Source organism: Lipotes vexillifer, unplaced genomic scaffold (assembly GCF_000442215.2).
Source record: "Lipotes vexillifer unplaced genomic scaffold, Lipotes_vexillifer_v1.1 scaffold311, whole genome shotgun sequence".
Taxonomy (NCBI): Eukaryota; Metazoa; Chordata; class Mammalia; order Artiodactyla; family Lipotidae; genus Lipotes; species Lipotes vexillifer.
Genome location: NW_006791012.1, coordinates 8094092 through 8108997, shown reverse-complemented (window position 1 = coordinate 8108997; position 14906 = coordinate 8094092). Strand labels below are relative to the sequence as shown.

At 45.9% G+C, this 14906-nt stretch overlaps 1 pseudogene; it reads left to right on the top strand.

The window, feature by feature from the left end:
* The window catches only part of LOC103087218 (40S ribosomal protein S15 pseudogene), a 139767-nt pseudogene that overhangs the window by 1759 nt on the left and 123102 nt on the right, over positions 1 to 14906 (top strand).

The window sequence follows — 14906 nt, the reverse complement described above, 5'->3', positions numbered from 1 at the left end:
CTCCCATTTGCGGAGCACAGGCTCCGGACGCGCAGGCCCAGCGGCCATGGCTCACGGGCCCAGCCGCTCCGCGGCATGCGGGATCCTCCCGAAACGGGGCATGAACCCGCGTCTCCTGCATCGGCAGGCGGACTCTCAAGCACTGCGCCACCAGGGAAGCCCCTAGAATCTATTCTTATAAGGCTGGATGAGGTAAAGCAGAAAAATCTGGGCTTCCCTGGCGGCGCAGTGGTTAAGAAACTGCCTGCCAACGCAGGGGACACGGGTTTGAGCCCTGGTCCGGGAAGACCCCACATGCCGTGGAGCAACTAAGCCCAGGCGCCACAACTACTGAGCCCACATGCCACAAGTATTGAAGCCTGCGCACCTAGAGCCCATGCTCCGCAACAAGAGAAGCCACCGCAGTGAGAAGCCCGCTCACCGCAACAAAGAGTAGCCCCAGCTCGCCACAACTAGGGAAAGCCCGCGTGCAGCAATGAAGACCCAAAGCAGTGAAAAATTAATTAATAATAAAAAAAAAAACAGAAAAATCTGAACTCTGACAAGACCTATCCATCCCACTTATTCTCACTGTTTCCTGAAGTGCATCTGTGGACAATTCAAAACCAAAATATGGATACTGCATATCCTGAAAATCAGTTTTAAATGCTCCTGGAAGCTTTGCCCCTTTACATATCAATCTACATGGTTATCAGCTTGGATCCTAAGAAGCTTAGGCCTTGATTCTTTGGAGGACATGAACATCTTGCCATTTGATTCAGAAGCTGGAAGCAGCAGTCCTGGTCTGATTCTGCCTGTAGACAGCACACGGGCAGAGTGCCGTGGCCACCCCACTGGAGGAGAGCAGGGGCCACTACTACAGGTGTGCAGATAACCAAACCGCCGAAGAAGACCAACACAGTCAGCTTTTACTTGGCATGGACCAAGAGCACGGGATAGCCAAGTTCATCTCCAACCCCTCAGGGCCAGCAGCTTCCCAGGAAGGGAGGTCTGTGCTCAGTAGGTGGTATGGTGCAGGATCTCCAGCCTTTTGGTAAGCTCAGGAGCTTCCTGCCTCCAGGCAGCCAGGCCTAATGCCCACAGGAGACAGGTACCAAAATGATCAGGATTCTAAGAGCATTTCTCACTCACTTTAACTGGGGTCTGTTCTATTCCATCAGAGCCTCACGAGAATCGCCACCAGAGACAGACCTTTTTGCTTCCGTGGGAATCCCCTGAAGAGCCACAGTCATAAAAGGTTAACGAGACTGACTTTGTAACCCCACACGCTGCCTGGGCAGCTGCACCCTCAAACCCACGTAACAGGCACACACCGACCCTTTCCAGCTGACAGAGAGCTCCTTGAGGCAGGATCTTTCATGTTGAATATTTCCAGCTCAAATATTCCATCAGAAACATTTGGGCCCCATCTGAGCTCACACGTTCTGGCATGGCCTTGCCCACACCCCTCCTTATCCACCCACAAGAAATAACAGTCTGATGTTCCCTCTCTTCTTCCCTGTCTCTTTGGGAAGGGAAGACGTTACTCACTACCTAAAGAGTGTATTTAAAAATTGCAGCTGACTGCCATAGTAAATTCATGTCATGTTTTTTATGATAGATAATATTTCAGAGACACAGTCCTGAATGGAACCAAAAAAAAAAAAAAATCTCTTCTTAGAAAAACAATTTCTGTTCGGAAACTCAGCTGTCCGCTTTCAGCTGTTACTTCTATAGAGAAAACACGTTCTGAATTCTGGCAGACAGGCGACAAAGCCAGCTAAGAACTGGTGCATAGAAAGACTTTATGTGTAACTAACACCTAATGTAGGAAACTCCAGTCATGGTACCGCACCTCTAAATCTCATTAAGCCCCTTCTAGGTATCAAAGGTGGGCCAGTCGTGCCACTTCCTGAGTCCTGTCAAGTACAGGTTACAGGAAATTGACAAAAGAGCTTCCATTAGTCTAGCCAAAATTCACATGGCCCTATTATTAAGATGCTGCCTAGTTTGATCACCCTCTTAATCTACCAAAACTCCAAAAGGATAATCTTTTAAAAGCTTCCCCCTTTCCCACCCTTCCAACACCCAAGTACTTTTCTTTGTTGCTTAAATCAAGGTAAGTTGATTCTGTGCAAAGTTTGGAGGAGAGACATGCTGGTAGCTGGTAGCTGACAAAAAACAAACATGAGACTTTCCTACCTGGAAACTGTTCTCTTTGATTCAAGACTGAATGTCACCACTTTGTAAACAAAGATGATGATTAAAAAATGCGGCCTTGCTTTCTTTCCTTTTCATTTTTTTTTTAAGCCCAGAGTCTTCTCACAGTACCTGGCACTCTCAAATACCCCCATTAGGCACACCGGAAGAATACTCAAAGGAATTACGTGCTCTTTGCTGGTTTTGTTTTATAAGCCAGGGGCCATTGAAAGAAAATAGAGCCTCCCATCCAGGTGTCCCTGCTTGGCAAAATAATCAATGCAGATTAATGTGATCTGGAGGTACAGGACATTAGCATCCTCAGACCTCCACAGGCACACTGCCGGGCCAGCTCCGGAGAGGCCTGGAAGGGAAGAGCAAGACTCGCTTGCACTCCTGGCCATGCCCCGATAAGGGCTTTTATTCCAGGACCACGCTGGAAGGCAGGTGCTCCTCCCCCTCACGCAGGACGAGCGGGGAGCTGAACAGGCATGCAAGATGGACGGCCTGCATTATTGATTTAAGATGGCCAGCTGACAGGACACTGTGCCGCCTCCTATTTATTTCCACAAGGTACATCTTTCTCTAAACTGAATTGTCTTTGATTTAAAAGCTGGCGTGTCTCCCCCCACCCCACCCCACCCCCAAAGAAACTGAATCCCGTCTCGACACAGCTGCTCAAAGGCGGCCTGGTGGCTGTTACCTACAGAGGGGAGCTTTTGTGCTGCCGAAGGGAAGACAAGGCCTGCGCTGTGAACATAAATTTTGATCATCCTATTTAAATACGCTGCGCATCAATCAGAGAAGTTTGAAGAATATTATAATTCCAAAATATGTCTCTGCTCTATAATCACTATTGTGTGTTATAGTGGCCTGCATGGTGATAACGGTTTCAATATGTAATCTACAGAACTTACAAATAGCCATTTTACCGGTGCGTTTAGGAAATACACTGGGAAGAAGGAGAACAAATAAAGGGGGACCACACCGGTCAGTGGCATGTTTTGATGCCGGGTTATCCTCCCTGTGATGGCAACAGTGATGATACAGCATTAATGAAATGACCCCCACCTTGGGGGACATTTTGTGGCCAGAATCCCCTGGCCTGGAACACTGGGTCAGGACTCTCTGGGTTCATTAAATGATTAACTGCTGCCTCAATTTTACTTCTACTTTGTGTGGATCTTGCAGGACTCAGCCTGAGCCAGACACGCCCCCCACAGTCACCTTCAAGCTGTGTATCTGTGTGTGTGTGTGTGTGTGTGTGTGTGTGTGTGTGTGTTCTTAAAAGGCAAGAGCCAGAAAGCCCACAGAGACATCTGGATGGGAGAGGCAGAACTGACGTTATCCGTATAACTTTTAAAGCCTTTCGCCTACTAAGAGGCAAAGTGAATATGAATTTTAAAAGAGGCCCCTAATACACCCCCAGCCTCCCCTTCACTTTGAAAATCGATTAGCAAACCTATCCATCCAACATCTCCCCACCCCAGGTGGGCTTCCTTCTCACCCACCTCCCACAGGACCCCCAGCTTTGACAGCAGGACTGTCTGCCAGCACTCCAGTGCCTGGAGAATGGACTGGACAAAACCGGCGACCTTCCTGGGAGTCCCTCATGAGCCATCACAGAGAGGCAAGCTCCAAGCAACAGAATGAGTTTGCTTTCGCTGGCTTCCTTACACCTACAGTGTTACAGTTTTAGGCTGCTATTCCATGCTGCCCACCACCTGGCCCCAGGCCTTGCAAGTCAGCCTTCCACAGAAACCCTCTTAGTCACAATCTCCCACATCCTGCTGAGTATTCCTGCCGGGAATTTCTGCACCCACCTTTGACAGTGCCCCTTTTCCAGGCCTCCTGCTGCATCAACCTCGATCCTACCGAGGCTCCCCTATATCCACCTACCTCCCTGTGCTACGACACCAGGTCTCTCAGGGTCTCTCTTTTGACACCTGGTATATGCATCCTTCAGCAGAATTACAGAATTTTAGAGGAGAACGCAGTCCTACACATCACCTAATGCAGCACCGTTAGTTCTTCAGGTGAGGAATCCGAGTGCGGACTCGGGATTCACAGTCCGCAGATCAGAGATCTTGCCTCTAGGCCATGCAGCTTCATAAGCTTCTGGAGGCCAAGTTCCCAGCCTGCTGCTTCCCCACATTCTCTTTGGCGCCTCCTCCGAAGAGAATGGTGCCCCTCCCCGTAGAGGAGCACGATAGAGCTGGTGAATGAAATCCCTGCTGCCATACTGACTTAGGCTGGCTGACTATTCTGAGGCCGTAAGTTCTCTTCTTATTATTTCCACAGGGTATAGCTTTCTCCAAAGTAAATTACCTATTATTTAAAGGCCAGGTTGTCCTCATCCCACCTTTTTCTCTTTTCTTCTACTTCCCCTCTCGTCAAACCGAATCCTTTGTCAAGGCAATAGACGTCTTCCTTAATTGCCACAGTTGTTCTTCCCAATTGTCACACCACAGGCTTTCAGTCCAAGGTCCCAAGTTCTGAATCTTGTTCCAGGGAAAGACAGATAAAATCGAATGCCAGGAAATAGGCAGCAGAGGGAAGGAAGCAGGAGCCCTGCCCCTCTCTGAGTCCTGGTCCTTACTCATCAGACTACCACCCCCCGTGCTCTGGGGAGGCCATGGTGGCCCTCATTTCCTTTCAAGTCTAACATTAACTTTACCAGGTTTTGTCTGCTTCGCTCTCAGGGTTTCGAATCACATTTTCTCCTTTTGAACAAGGCCAGGAAGTAGCCACTGTAACTTGTTAGTGAAGTTACATGAGAATGCACAAGCAGGTATACAGTGTGTGTTGAGTTCAGGGGTAACATCAGCTTGAGGTGTACAGGGATGGCTTCATGGAAGAAATGGGATTTGAAATGGGCCTGAAAAGACAAATCAGATTTGAACAGAGTGTTTCAAGTCAGGGACAGAAGGAGACAAAGTCACAGAAGTAAGATCCAACATGGCAGGAGGTAATTAACCAGGGCTGAGTATGAACAATGCACCTACAGATGTCCACCAGTGACACGGTCAAGAGGTTTCCTACCATGACTCAGGAGAATGGAGAAGAGGGGGCTGGGGAGGAAGAGAAGGATGCAAGGTAGAGAGACCTCTGGGAGGCCAAAGCAACCAAATGTTCCTCCTGAGGCCCACAGCCAAAGGCAGAGGCCCATCAAAAAGCTGCTGAAGAGTGTTGGGAAGGGCCCTAGGGACACCCTCCCTGCCTGTGTCCCCCTTTCCGCCAGCACCCACCGCAGAAGGGATAATGAAATATTAATTCTATCTGATCTGAGGCCACCCAGGCAGGATCATGTCACATGATACTTTAATGACCACAATTCAGGCAACACAGCCTGGCTGTGAAGGAGGAACTCCTCTCCCAGCCCCAATCCAAAAGGTGATCATGTTACAGGAAGGAACAGGAAGTGGGGCTCAGAAACTTAGCATGGGACCCTCTGAATGCTCCAGGGCCCCTTGAGAGCCTGCTCTACCTGTGAAGGATAGACAGGCATCCACCACCTCTCCCCCATTCCTCATCACCACTAATGTGAGCTGTTCTTCCGCGTATGGTGTCACTCCAGAACTAATAAAATGTGAAAGTCTAATTGTATTAGCAATTTCCCATCATATTCTATTAATATGTATCATATTGGTATCCATTTTCACTAATGTGACATGAAAGGCAGTAATGTGATTATTTTTTTAGTGAAAACAAATGCTAATGTAATTAAATGTTGACCACATAGGCTGGGAGATATGGCAATCAGCAGGTATTTGAGACTTTCTTCCTCTAGAAAAAAGAAGGAGGGAGAGGAAGAGGGAGGCGTCAGTCAGAACTAGGGAAAAATATTTTAAGTGTGCCACGAAACTTCATGGTCAAAACCTGCCAACAAAAGAGCTGTTCTCTAGGACAGTGCCTGGCACACTGTAGGCTAACAGGCGGGCTATACAATATAGAGATAAGACATAATTGTTGACATCAGAGAAATCTGGCTTCATATCTTGGATTTTTCTAGCTGAGAACTTTGGGCAAGTTCATTCCTTTAAGCCTTTGTTTCCGCATTTGAATAATGGAGATAATAATAGCACCTAGCTCAGAGGTTCTTATTAGAATTAAATGAGATCATGCCTGTAAAGCACTTAGCACAGTGACCGGCACATAGTGAATGCTCACAAAATACTAGAAAGTATTGTTTTGCTGCACATAGGAGCAGACTAGTCTAAAGTTTTTGTCTAATGACGTTAGCTCACGTTCAACATGGAGCCCTCTGGAATATGCTTTGTTGTCCTGGAATAATCTACTCTCTTAGAATGAGTGAGATTTTAGGCTCAAATTTCCAAACAGACCAAGTGGAAAAACGTGTTGCTTTTGCTGTTACTGTTTTCATCCAGGTCCTTTGTCCCTTCTTCTTACTAATTCAGAAGTGAAAATCCCAAAGCCCTTTTCTGTGCCCACCAGTTAAGTAAAGGAGGTATTTATCTGGAGACTTGGCCTTTGCCAGGGACGCAGAGGGTATGAACTGACCACTAAGTGCCTCTGACCCAGGCTCCTAACCAGTTAGGTGGTGGGTGTCCAAATAAGATGTGGGAGGAGAGCCTTTCAGAGGCTTTTCCCCACTAGGGCTCCTGGAGGAGAAAAGCCAGGGACAAGAGAGAGGACCAGGGGGGTCCCTTGTGCTTGTTTCCCAGCAGGATCAGCACAGGACAACGTGAGTTTTGGATACTGAAGGCTGCCAGAGCATTTTCTGCCCAGAGTGGCACCACATCATTTCCAAGTTCCCTTCTGACTGCAAGAGCCTCTGGCTCCACAGCACTCACCTGAATGAATCAACCTACTTAGCCATCAAGTTCAACTTCTAACAAGCAACTCAAAGCTCTTCCATCTTCTGGCAACCCTAAAACAGAACTTTCCCCTAGATATTTGGAAAGTTCATCTATGAAATAACAATGGGCTTGTCCAAGGTGCCTAGTGTCCTTCAGTGCCAGGACACACTGAAAATTTCATTTTTACACCAGAGAATTCCATATACTTGGAGTTTTATGTAATTTAGCATTATATTGGACTGCTCTTTTCATAAATGAGGTTTACCTGCTAAGTACTATGCTCAGCACTGTATTTAATACTCACATCAACCCTCTGAGACAGGCACTAGTAACCCCACTTTACAGATAAGGCAGCTTAGACTGAGAGAACAGCCAGTAGGGGCAGAACCAAGAGTTAAATCCAACATTTTTCTCCAGACAGCCACCTGCCTTTGTGGGGAAATGCCTTTTCTTGGCGAGGTTACTAGAAGCTCACTGAGGACAGGACTTGCCTTTCACCAAATCCAGTGAAATTAGGAGCTCTGGGTTTGATCCCTGCCTCCACCTCTCACCAACTTTGTGAACTTGAACTACTACATGACCTCTCCAAGCAGGGTAGCCGCGTAATTTAGAGTCCAGATCAGGACACATCTGAGACTGAAAGGGAGAATTAATCAGCCAGGACACTGGGATGACAGACAATTCAGGGCTGTCCTAAGGAAATGGCGACATGTGTTCCCTCAGAGCCTCACACGCTCATTTGCAAAATACTGCAAAATAGGGAGGTTGGATGAAACATCAAGGTCACCTCCAGGACTAAAAACTTGGATTCTCTTAGTATAGTATAAGGGGGCAAGTATATTCATTTGGACAGGTAAGCAGCAACACAGAGCGGTGAATATCGGGGATCCAATGAGTGCACAGGAAGGAAGTGATATAACAGGAGTGCATTTGTTTAAATGCTGAAAAACACATAAAAGAAACACATAAAAGAAAAGCCACCTCTAATCTCACTGACTATAGCCCTCTTGGTGCATTTTTCTTCCTTGATTTGTACCTATGTTTTGACAACATAACTATATATAAACATGTATTTTTTTCATCAAAAAGTGGTGACACTGTCAGCCTGCACTGTGCTTATTCTCATGTCAGCATATAAAGACTTACCTAATAAGGTAATAGTGGCATAATATTCCATCGCATGGATGACACTGTACATGTCAACATTTTCCCTCTTACTGGACGTTTAAGTTGCAACCAACTACTCCACAAACCAACTATAAGGAATGTCATTATACACATGTCCTTACACAGACATAACACTCCTGCTATTATTTTACTTTTAGGTACTTAATAAGATCATTTTAAATTCTAAGAAATCCAGTCAAACTACTCACCAGAAAGTCTATACCAATATACCCATTCCCACCAATACTGCATGAGTCTGCCCATTTCCCTGCACGCCTGCCAGCATCAAATTATTTCCATTTTTGCAAATCTCCCAGGTGAAAAAAATTATATCTTACTGTTTAATTAACATTTCTTTAATAACGAGTGAGGCTGAGTATCTTCTCAAATGTTTATCAGCCATTTTTTTCTATAAAACTACAAAAGTACTTTTCCCCATTTTTTCTGTCGGTTGTCCTTTACTTTCTGCTTTGTAAGACCTCTTTGTATACTAAGAATATTAATCCTTTATATGTGATACAAATATCTTCTCCCAAAAGTTGGTCATTTGTCTTATAAATTGGTTTATATTGTCTTTTGTCATATACAAAACTTTGTGCTTTTGAGTGTTATGTTTCCATTCTTCTTTATCCAAGGCTCTGGGGTTCCTGTCTTCCTTTGAAAGGTATCCTACCCCAAAGTTTATTAGAATATTATCCACAGAAGTTCTGAGGATGGAAGTCCCCTGGAGTCATACGGAAAGAGGGCTGGGTTGGAGCCAGGTCTCATCTGCCTTGTGGGATCCCTGGCAAGGCCAGGGGAACACGTGCAACAAAGCTGCTCCCGCTTCACTCCCCAAAAGCCCCAAAGGGCAGAGAAGAGTGGATCCGTGCTGCCAGGGGTCTGGGAACCTAGCTCAGAATTCCAGTGAAAGGAAAAAAGTTCTTAGAAACCCCAGGTTTTATTTTAAGAAGTCATTAGAATTTTGTTTTCTACTTCATAATTTATTGAGATTTATTTTGTTACAAAAGTAATATTTTGATTACTAACCAACCAAATCATTTAACTTCCCCTCCTTGAAATCATCCACCAGATTTATGGGGCAGCCCTGGGTAGCTCCAGAGGTATCTAAACCCCAGTCTGAGGCATTTTGAACATTGTTTTAAAAATTAGATCAAAGCAGAGAGGAGGGAGAGTGTCCAGTTGACAAGTTCTACGGGTTAGGGAACTCAAACCTCCTTTCAGGACCTACCTACCTGACCTACCTATCGTGGGAATCTGGACTGAGCGCCAAACCAGAGGGTGTAGGGTCTAGAATTCCAGAACCTCTTTGCTGATGCCCCCTTTCCCTCCCCACTCCTGCCCTTCTCCCACAGTGGTGTCCCAACTCCTTTCCTTCCTTCCACTCACCCAGCCTTTCCTCACCATCCCCAAACTCCTTGAGATGCCTCCCCCCCAGTTTTCCAGCATATTCTCTGATGGGGCTGCTTTATTCCTGCCTGTTTTGGAGCCACAGATCAGAGACCTGCAACCAGCCATCCAAAAGGCTTCAACAAGCAAAGACCTCCTTTACTGAAGGAGTACCCATGGAACGTGGACCGGTGCTGAAGCAGAACTCTGAGTGCAGACGCCGCACTCGGGGGCAACTTGGTGACCCTCAGCCTCTGACGTATGAAATGGGGCAAAAACAGAAACACTTCATAGGGCTCTAGGGAGAATCAAATGAGTTAATATAGTAAACGTCCTTAAAACAGTACCTGTCACAAAGTAAGGACTCAACAAATGCTGCTGTCCATATTATTATACCATATGTATGTGCTCAGAGTTGCCAATGAATGACTGGTTCTCGTGTCACTGCTTTTACTCATAAGAATAAGTCACCCCTGTCCCAAAAGCAAGGAGGGATGGAGGCTGAAGTGTTGGGGGGGTGTGGTTTGAAGCATGGTGCCAACCAAGCAGATTTGTTAGGATAAGTAAACCGCCTGCCTGTCCCGTGTGGCGCTTGCATTCTAGGCTGCTCCAGAAAAGATCAGCAGAACTGTGCCTTGGTTTGTGTCACTTCCAGCAAAAAAAGATTTAGATGAGAAACAGCAGCCTCTGGAGGCCTGGTTTTTCAGATGGATTTACTTGGCACAAGTTCATACCATCCCAGAGTCTCACATTCCTTCTCTTGGGTTTATGCGGAAGTGGGGCTCCCAAGCTTTTCACTCTCTCCTCTCAGTTCTGAAGCAGCATTGCAACTTGCCACCGCTGTAGCATTTTCATTCCAGCTGCCCGTGGGGTCCTATTCCCAGCATGGCCCTACCTCTTGCTAAATGACAAAAGATCAAAGCTTTCATAAAGCCACAATGAAAGGGAAGGAGAGATCAGGTTATCTGGGCCATTCACTATATACACACACAGGCATGTATGCACTCGCTCATGTACACTCACACACACACCCTCTGCCAGATTATAAATTGCAAAACCAAATAAGCCATGAACTCTTACGAGGGATGAGGGGGAAAAGCCATGCCAGAGAGATAACACTGTCAAATTTCAGACATGAGTAGGTTTTTGTGTGTGTGGGCTCCAAACCAGGGGTTTGGGATGGAAGAGCTAACAGCCCCTTAGACCTAAAGCAGCTCAACTGGGTGCCACTATAGTAAATCAAAATCAGTTATGTAAAGTGTAAAATTATCATTTGGAAATCACTCTCTGAATAATTCAATCACTGACTTTCACATCAAACAACCATTTCAACCACCCACACACACAGTTCAGTCTCACACTGGTCTTAAACTCACTTTAATTATCAGCATTAACCTATCACATTACTATTTCATTCCTATTTCATCCTGGGGGAGGGGTCAGTGATTATGATAAATCACAATGAATGAGAAAAGACTTTCAGCTGTCCTTCCCCACAGTTCCAGAGTTCCCTTGATCTCACAGTGACAGGTCTGCCTTTGTCCCAGGAAGGGACAAGGACAGATAAGCAGCCTCCCTCTTGACAAATGCATTACGGATGCCAGTCAGGACAAAAAGGCCAAAGAACCCAGCTCTGCGCTGTGCATGGCCGTCTCAGGCTGAGCAGAGATGCCTACATCCCAGGCTGAGCAGAGATGCCCACTTGCCCCTCTGGCTAGTGGGTGGAACATGTGAATCTATGTAAACAAGTTTCACCAGCAGCCTAGTTTTCATATAGCCCACTGAGCAGCCATTACCCTAAAATAATAACAACAACAATTCTTTAAACACATACATATGTCTAAAGCTAATCACTTACCCCCACAAAGAAACGCTTACTGAGCCTCAGAAGGAGAGTGTCCTATTATATTCTTTTGGGGGGCTCTGGCCCTTGCCTTAGTGATCCCCAAGAAACTGCACAAGAATGGACACATGGTAAAATATTTCCTTTAGAGGGTGAGGGTTTCCTCCATTGCTGGCTGGGAGTCCAGCTTCCTAGATCTGTATGTCTAGGGGTGTCCTCCACCCTCAACTGACACTCCCTCCCCCTCACCTTTCAGATCTTCTGGTTTCCATATATTTAATAGTGAAAGGATTACCATAAGGAAAATCCAACAAGAAAATAAAGACGTTTGTTTATAGATGTCTACTGCAGCATGTTACAAGAGGGAAAGAAGAAATGACCTAAATTTCAACTACAGCACAGTGCATAGGTTAAATGAATTGTGGCACATCCATTCAGTGGGATGCACTTCAACCACTGAATATCATGCTGCACACGTACGTGCATTCATAGGCAATGGAAAGCTGTTCGTAGTACATTGTTAACAGAAAAAAAGCAAAATCAGGTGAATCATATGAAAGCACATGAATATGTTTGATTCTATTGTTTTTAATATGTAAAAAGAAGGAGGACAAATTATGTTAGGATATATCCAAAATTCTAATGATGGTTATATTTGAAAAGTACTATTACAGGTGACGTTTATTCTCATTTTCTACTTTATTTCTATCTATATTTTCTAATTAGTCTACAAAAGAGCAGGTTAATGGAGTGGTTAAGAGCGTGAACCTGGAACCAGTCTTCCTGGAGTTAAATCTAGTTCCACCACTTAGGGATGTGACCTCTGGGGAGCTATTTAACACAGCAGTGCCTCTGTTTCTTTATATATAAAGTGGGGAAATAATGATACTGACCTCTCAGGATCATTGTGAGGATCAGCTGGGTTAATTTTGTGGCGCACTTACAACATAAATGGAACCTATGGAACATCGTAAACATTACGTAAGTCTTTGCTACGATTATTCAGATAATCATATAATTCTCACATAATTAAAAAAACCTGGGGGCCTCAGGCCGGCTGTCAGATCTTAGACACATTCGCATCTCTCGGCCTGAGTTTCCTCAACAGGAAAATGAGCGAATTAGATAGATGACCTCAAAGATCCGTCCCTGTTCTGTGACGGCAAAATTCAACGGGGATGCTTCTAGTGGGCCCTGAGCGTAGCACAGAGGGTAAAGGGGACACTTTAAAGCAGGCTGCAGCAGGGACTGGTGGGAAAGGGAGCGATGGGGCCCCTGAGACAGATCAGAGCTGGGCTGGGGGGAGGGGGAGTCGCCAGAACGCCAGCCAAGGCGAGCTGCCTCCACACTCAACTGTGTGATTAAGTGACTGGCTTCTCGTTTTCACAAAGCCAGACTCCAGCTCAAAGAACCTCGGGGACTATTTTAAAGAAAAGTTATTCCTTTGTTTTTAATTGTAATTAAGTAGGTATTTTATAATTTTTAAATGGTGCAATTTACAGGTCACTTCCATGATGCGCTGGATACCCTTCACTGGAGGGCGAGAGCGTAAGTTTAAGAGCACTGCTGTGTATTATTTTGTGATTAGCGAAGTGCATTTATGCAATTGTGAGTAGAACAGAGATACTGGGACATTTCAAGACTTCATTAAACATGCCAGAACTTTTACAAATTTATGTGAAGCCAAAGTTTATTCATGTTAAGATTTCATTCATCCTTCTTCCCATACTTTGACAAAATGTTTAAGTTAGTTTCTCATTTTATTTGTCTACTGAGTTCCCTAAGTTAGGGAAATTAGTACTGTGTGTGTGTGGTTTGATTTAATTAGCAATTGGGGAAATCGGCCTGGCATGTTTCATGGAAGCTTGGGGAAATTGTCAATTAGCATTGTGTTAATTGGTGTCTGCCGTCCTTGCTTTTTAGTTTTTAACCCCTTTTACCTTGTTCCCTCTTTCAGTATGTAAAATCTGGCTGTTTATTATTCTTTAAATAAAGGATTAATTGCCTGAATTCCTGCCTCTCCTCCGTGTCCTTTTTCTCCCCGAGCAGATGGGGAGTTGGGCAGGCCCACGGTGGCGGCCTTGTTTCTTTCAGGCCCTGGTCCTCCCTGGCACAGGAGGAAGTGCTCTCTGTTGCACTGCCCCGTGCCCAGCCTGAAGCTTCCTCTGTGCTGTCCTCCATGCCCGCTGGGCCCCTCTGTCCACAATCACTGAAAATCTCGCCTGGCTCTCGGGTGACCCCCAACTGCTCCTTTTTCTGCAGTGTGCAGCTGATACACTGAATTTGAACAGCTCATGCTGTCTGGCCCAATCAGCACCCCCCTGGAGGAGACACACCAAAGGCAGGAAGGAGGCTACATTTAAGGGCCTCCTGGGAGCCAGGCTCTTTTAATCTCACAGTATCCCCAAAATGTAGGTTTACATTAAAACGTCTAGGGTTCAACTCCACTTGTGGGGTGCAGAATGAGCCTCTGTCTGTCTTGTTCAACACTGTCCAGTCCTTTGTACACCATATGGTCCTTGGACCAGCAATACTGGTATCAGCTGGGAGCCTGACAGAAATTCAGAACCCCAGCTCTTAATGAGATCTACTAAGTCAACATCTGCATTTAACGAACTCCCCAGGAGATTCACATCACATTAATTGTGAGAAGCACTGGCCTAGTGCAGTGCTTGGCCTATAAAACTTGACTCTGTTGCTAGAGTGCTTGCTGTACCCCGATATCTGTTGTCTTCTTTCCCACAGTCACAGAAGTTTGGACTGGGCGCTTAGCTGTCCAGGCAAAGAATACATTTCCCGGACTCCTTGGCAGCTAGATTTTGACCACATAACCAAGCTCTGGCCAATCAAATGTAAAGGGAAGTTTCTAATGGCAGCCTCCAGGATACTTCCTTAAGGGAGAAGCCACATTCCACTCACCTCCACCTCCACCCATTCCACTGCTTGGAACATGGATGGGATGGCCACAGCTCGACCTTGGGCCATGAGGTTGTGGGGTATGCTTTGGGGCTGGCGGAGTAGAAATGTGGAAGGAGACTGGGTCCCTAGGGACTTGACAGGTCAGTGCCCCCAACTTTACCCTGTACTGCCTCCCCCAGACTTGGGGGGGGGGGGGGGGGGGGGATCCTGTCTTCCATAGACCAACCAACTTCTGACTAATACAGAATCCAAAGCCCACCTTGTCTACATAACACATAATGCCTCCCAAAGTAAAGAGTGAGATGAGGATATCACCCATGGGGTATAGGACAAGGACCAGTGACCAGATGTTCCTTGAAGTCAAGTTTCCGCTCAACAAAATACTTGCCAATAATCAGAACTGTCCGACTATGAAATGAACTGGATACCTCACTAGCAAGCTTCCTTGTCACTGGAAATGTCTGAGCAACAGCTACAGGACCATCTTCCCAAGCTTCCAAATGCTGCAGAGGACATTCCTGCCCTGGATGAAATACTGACCATCTTCCAACTCTAACATCTTTTCTTCAGAGAACTGTAGCGGGTGGCGG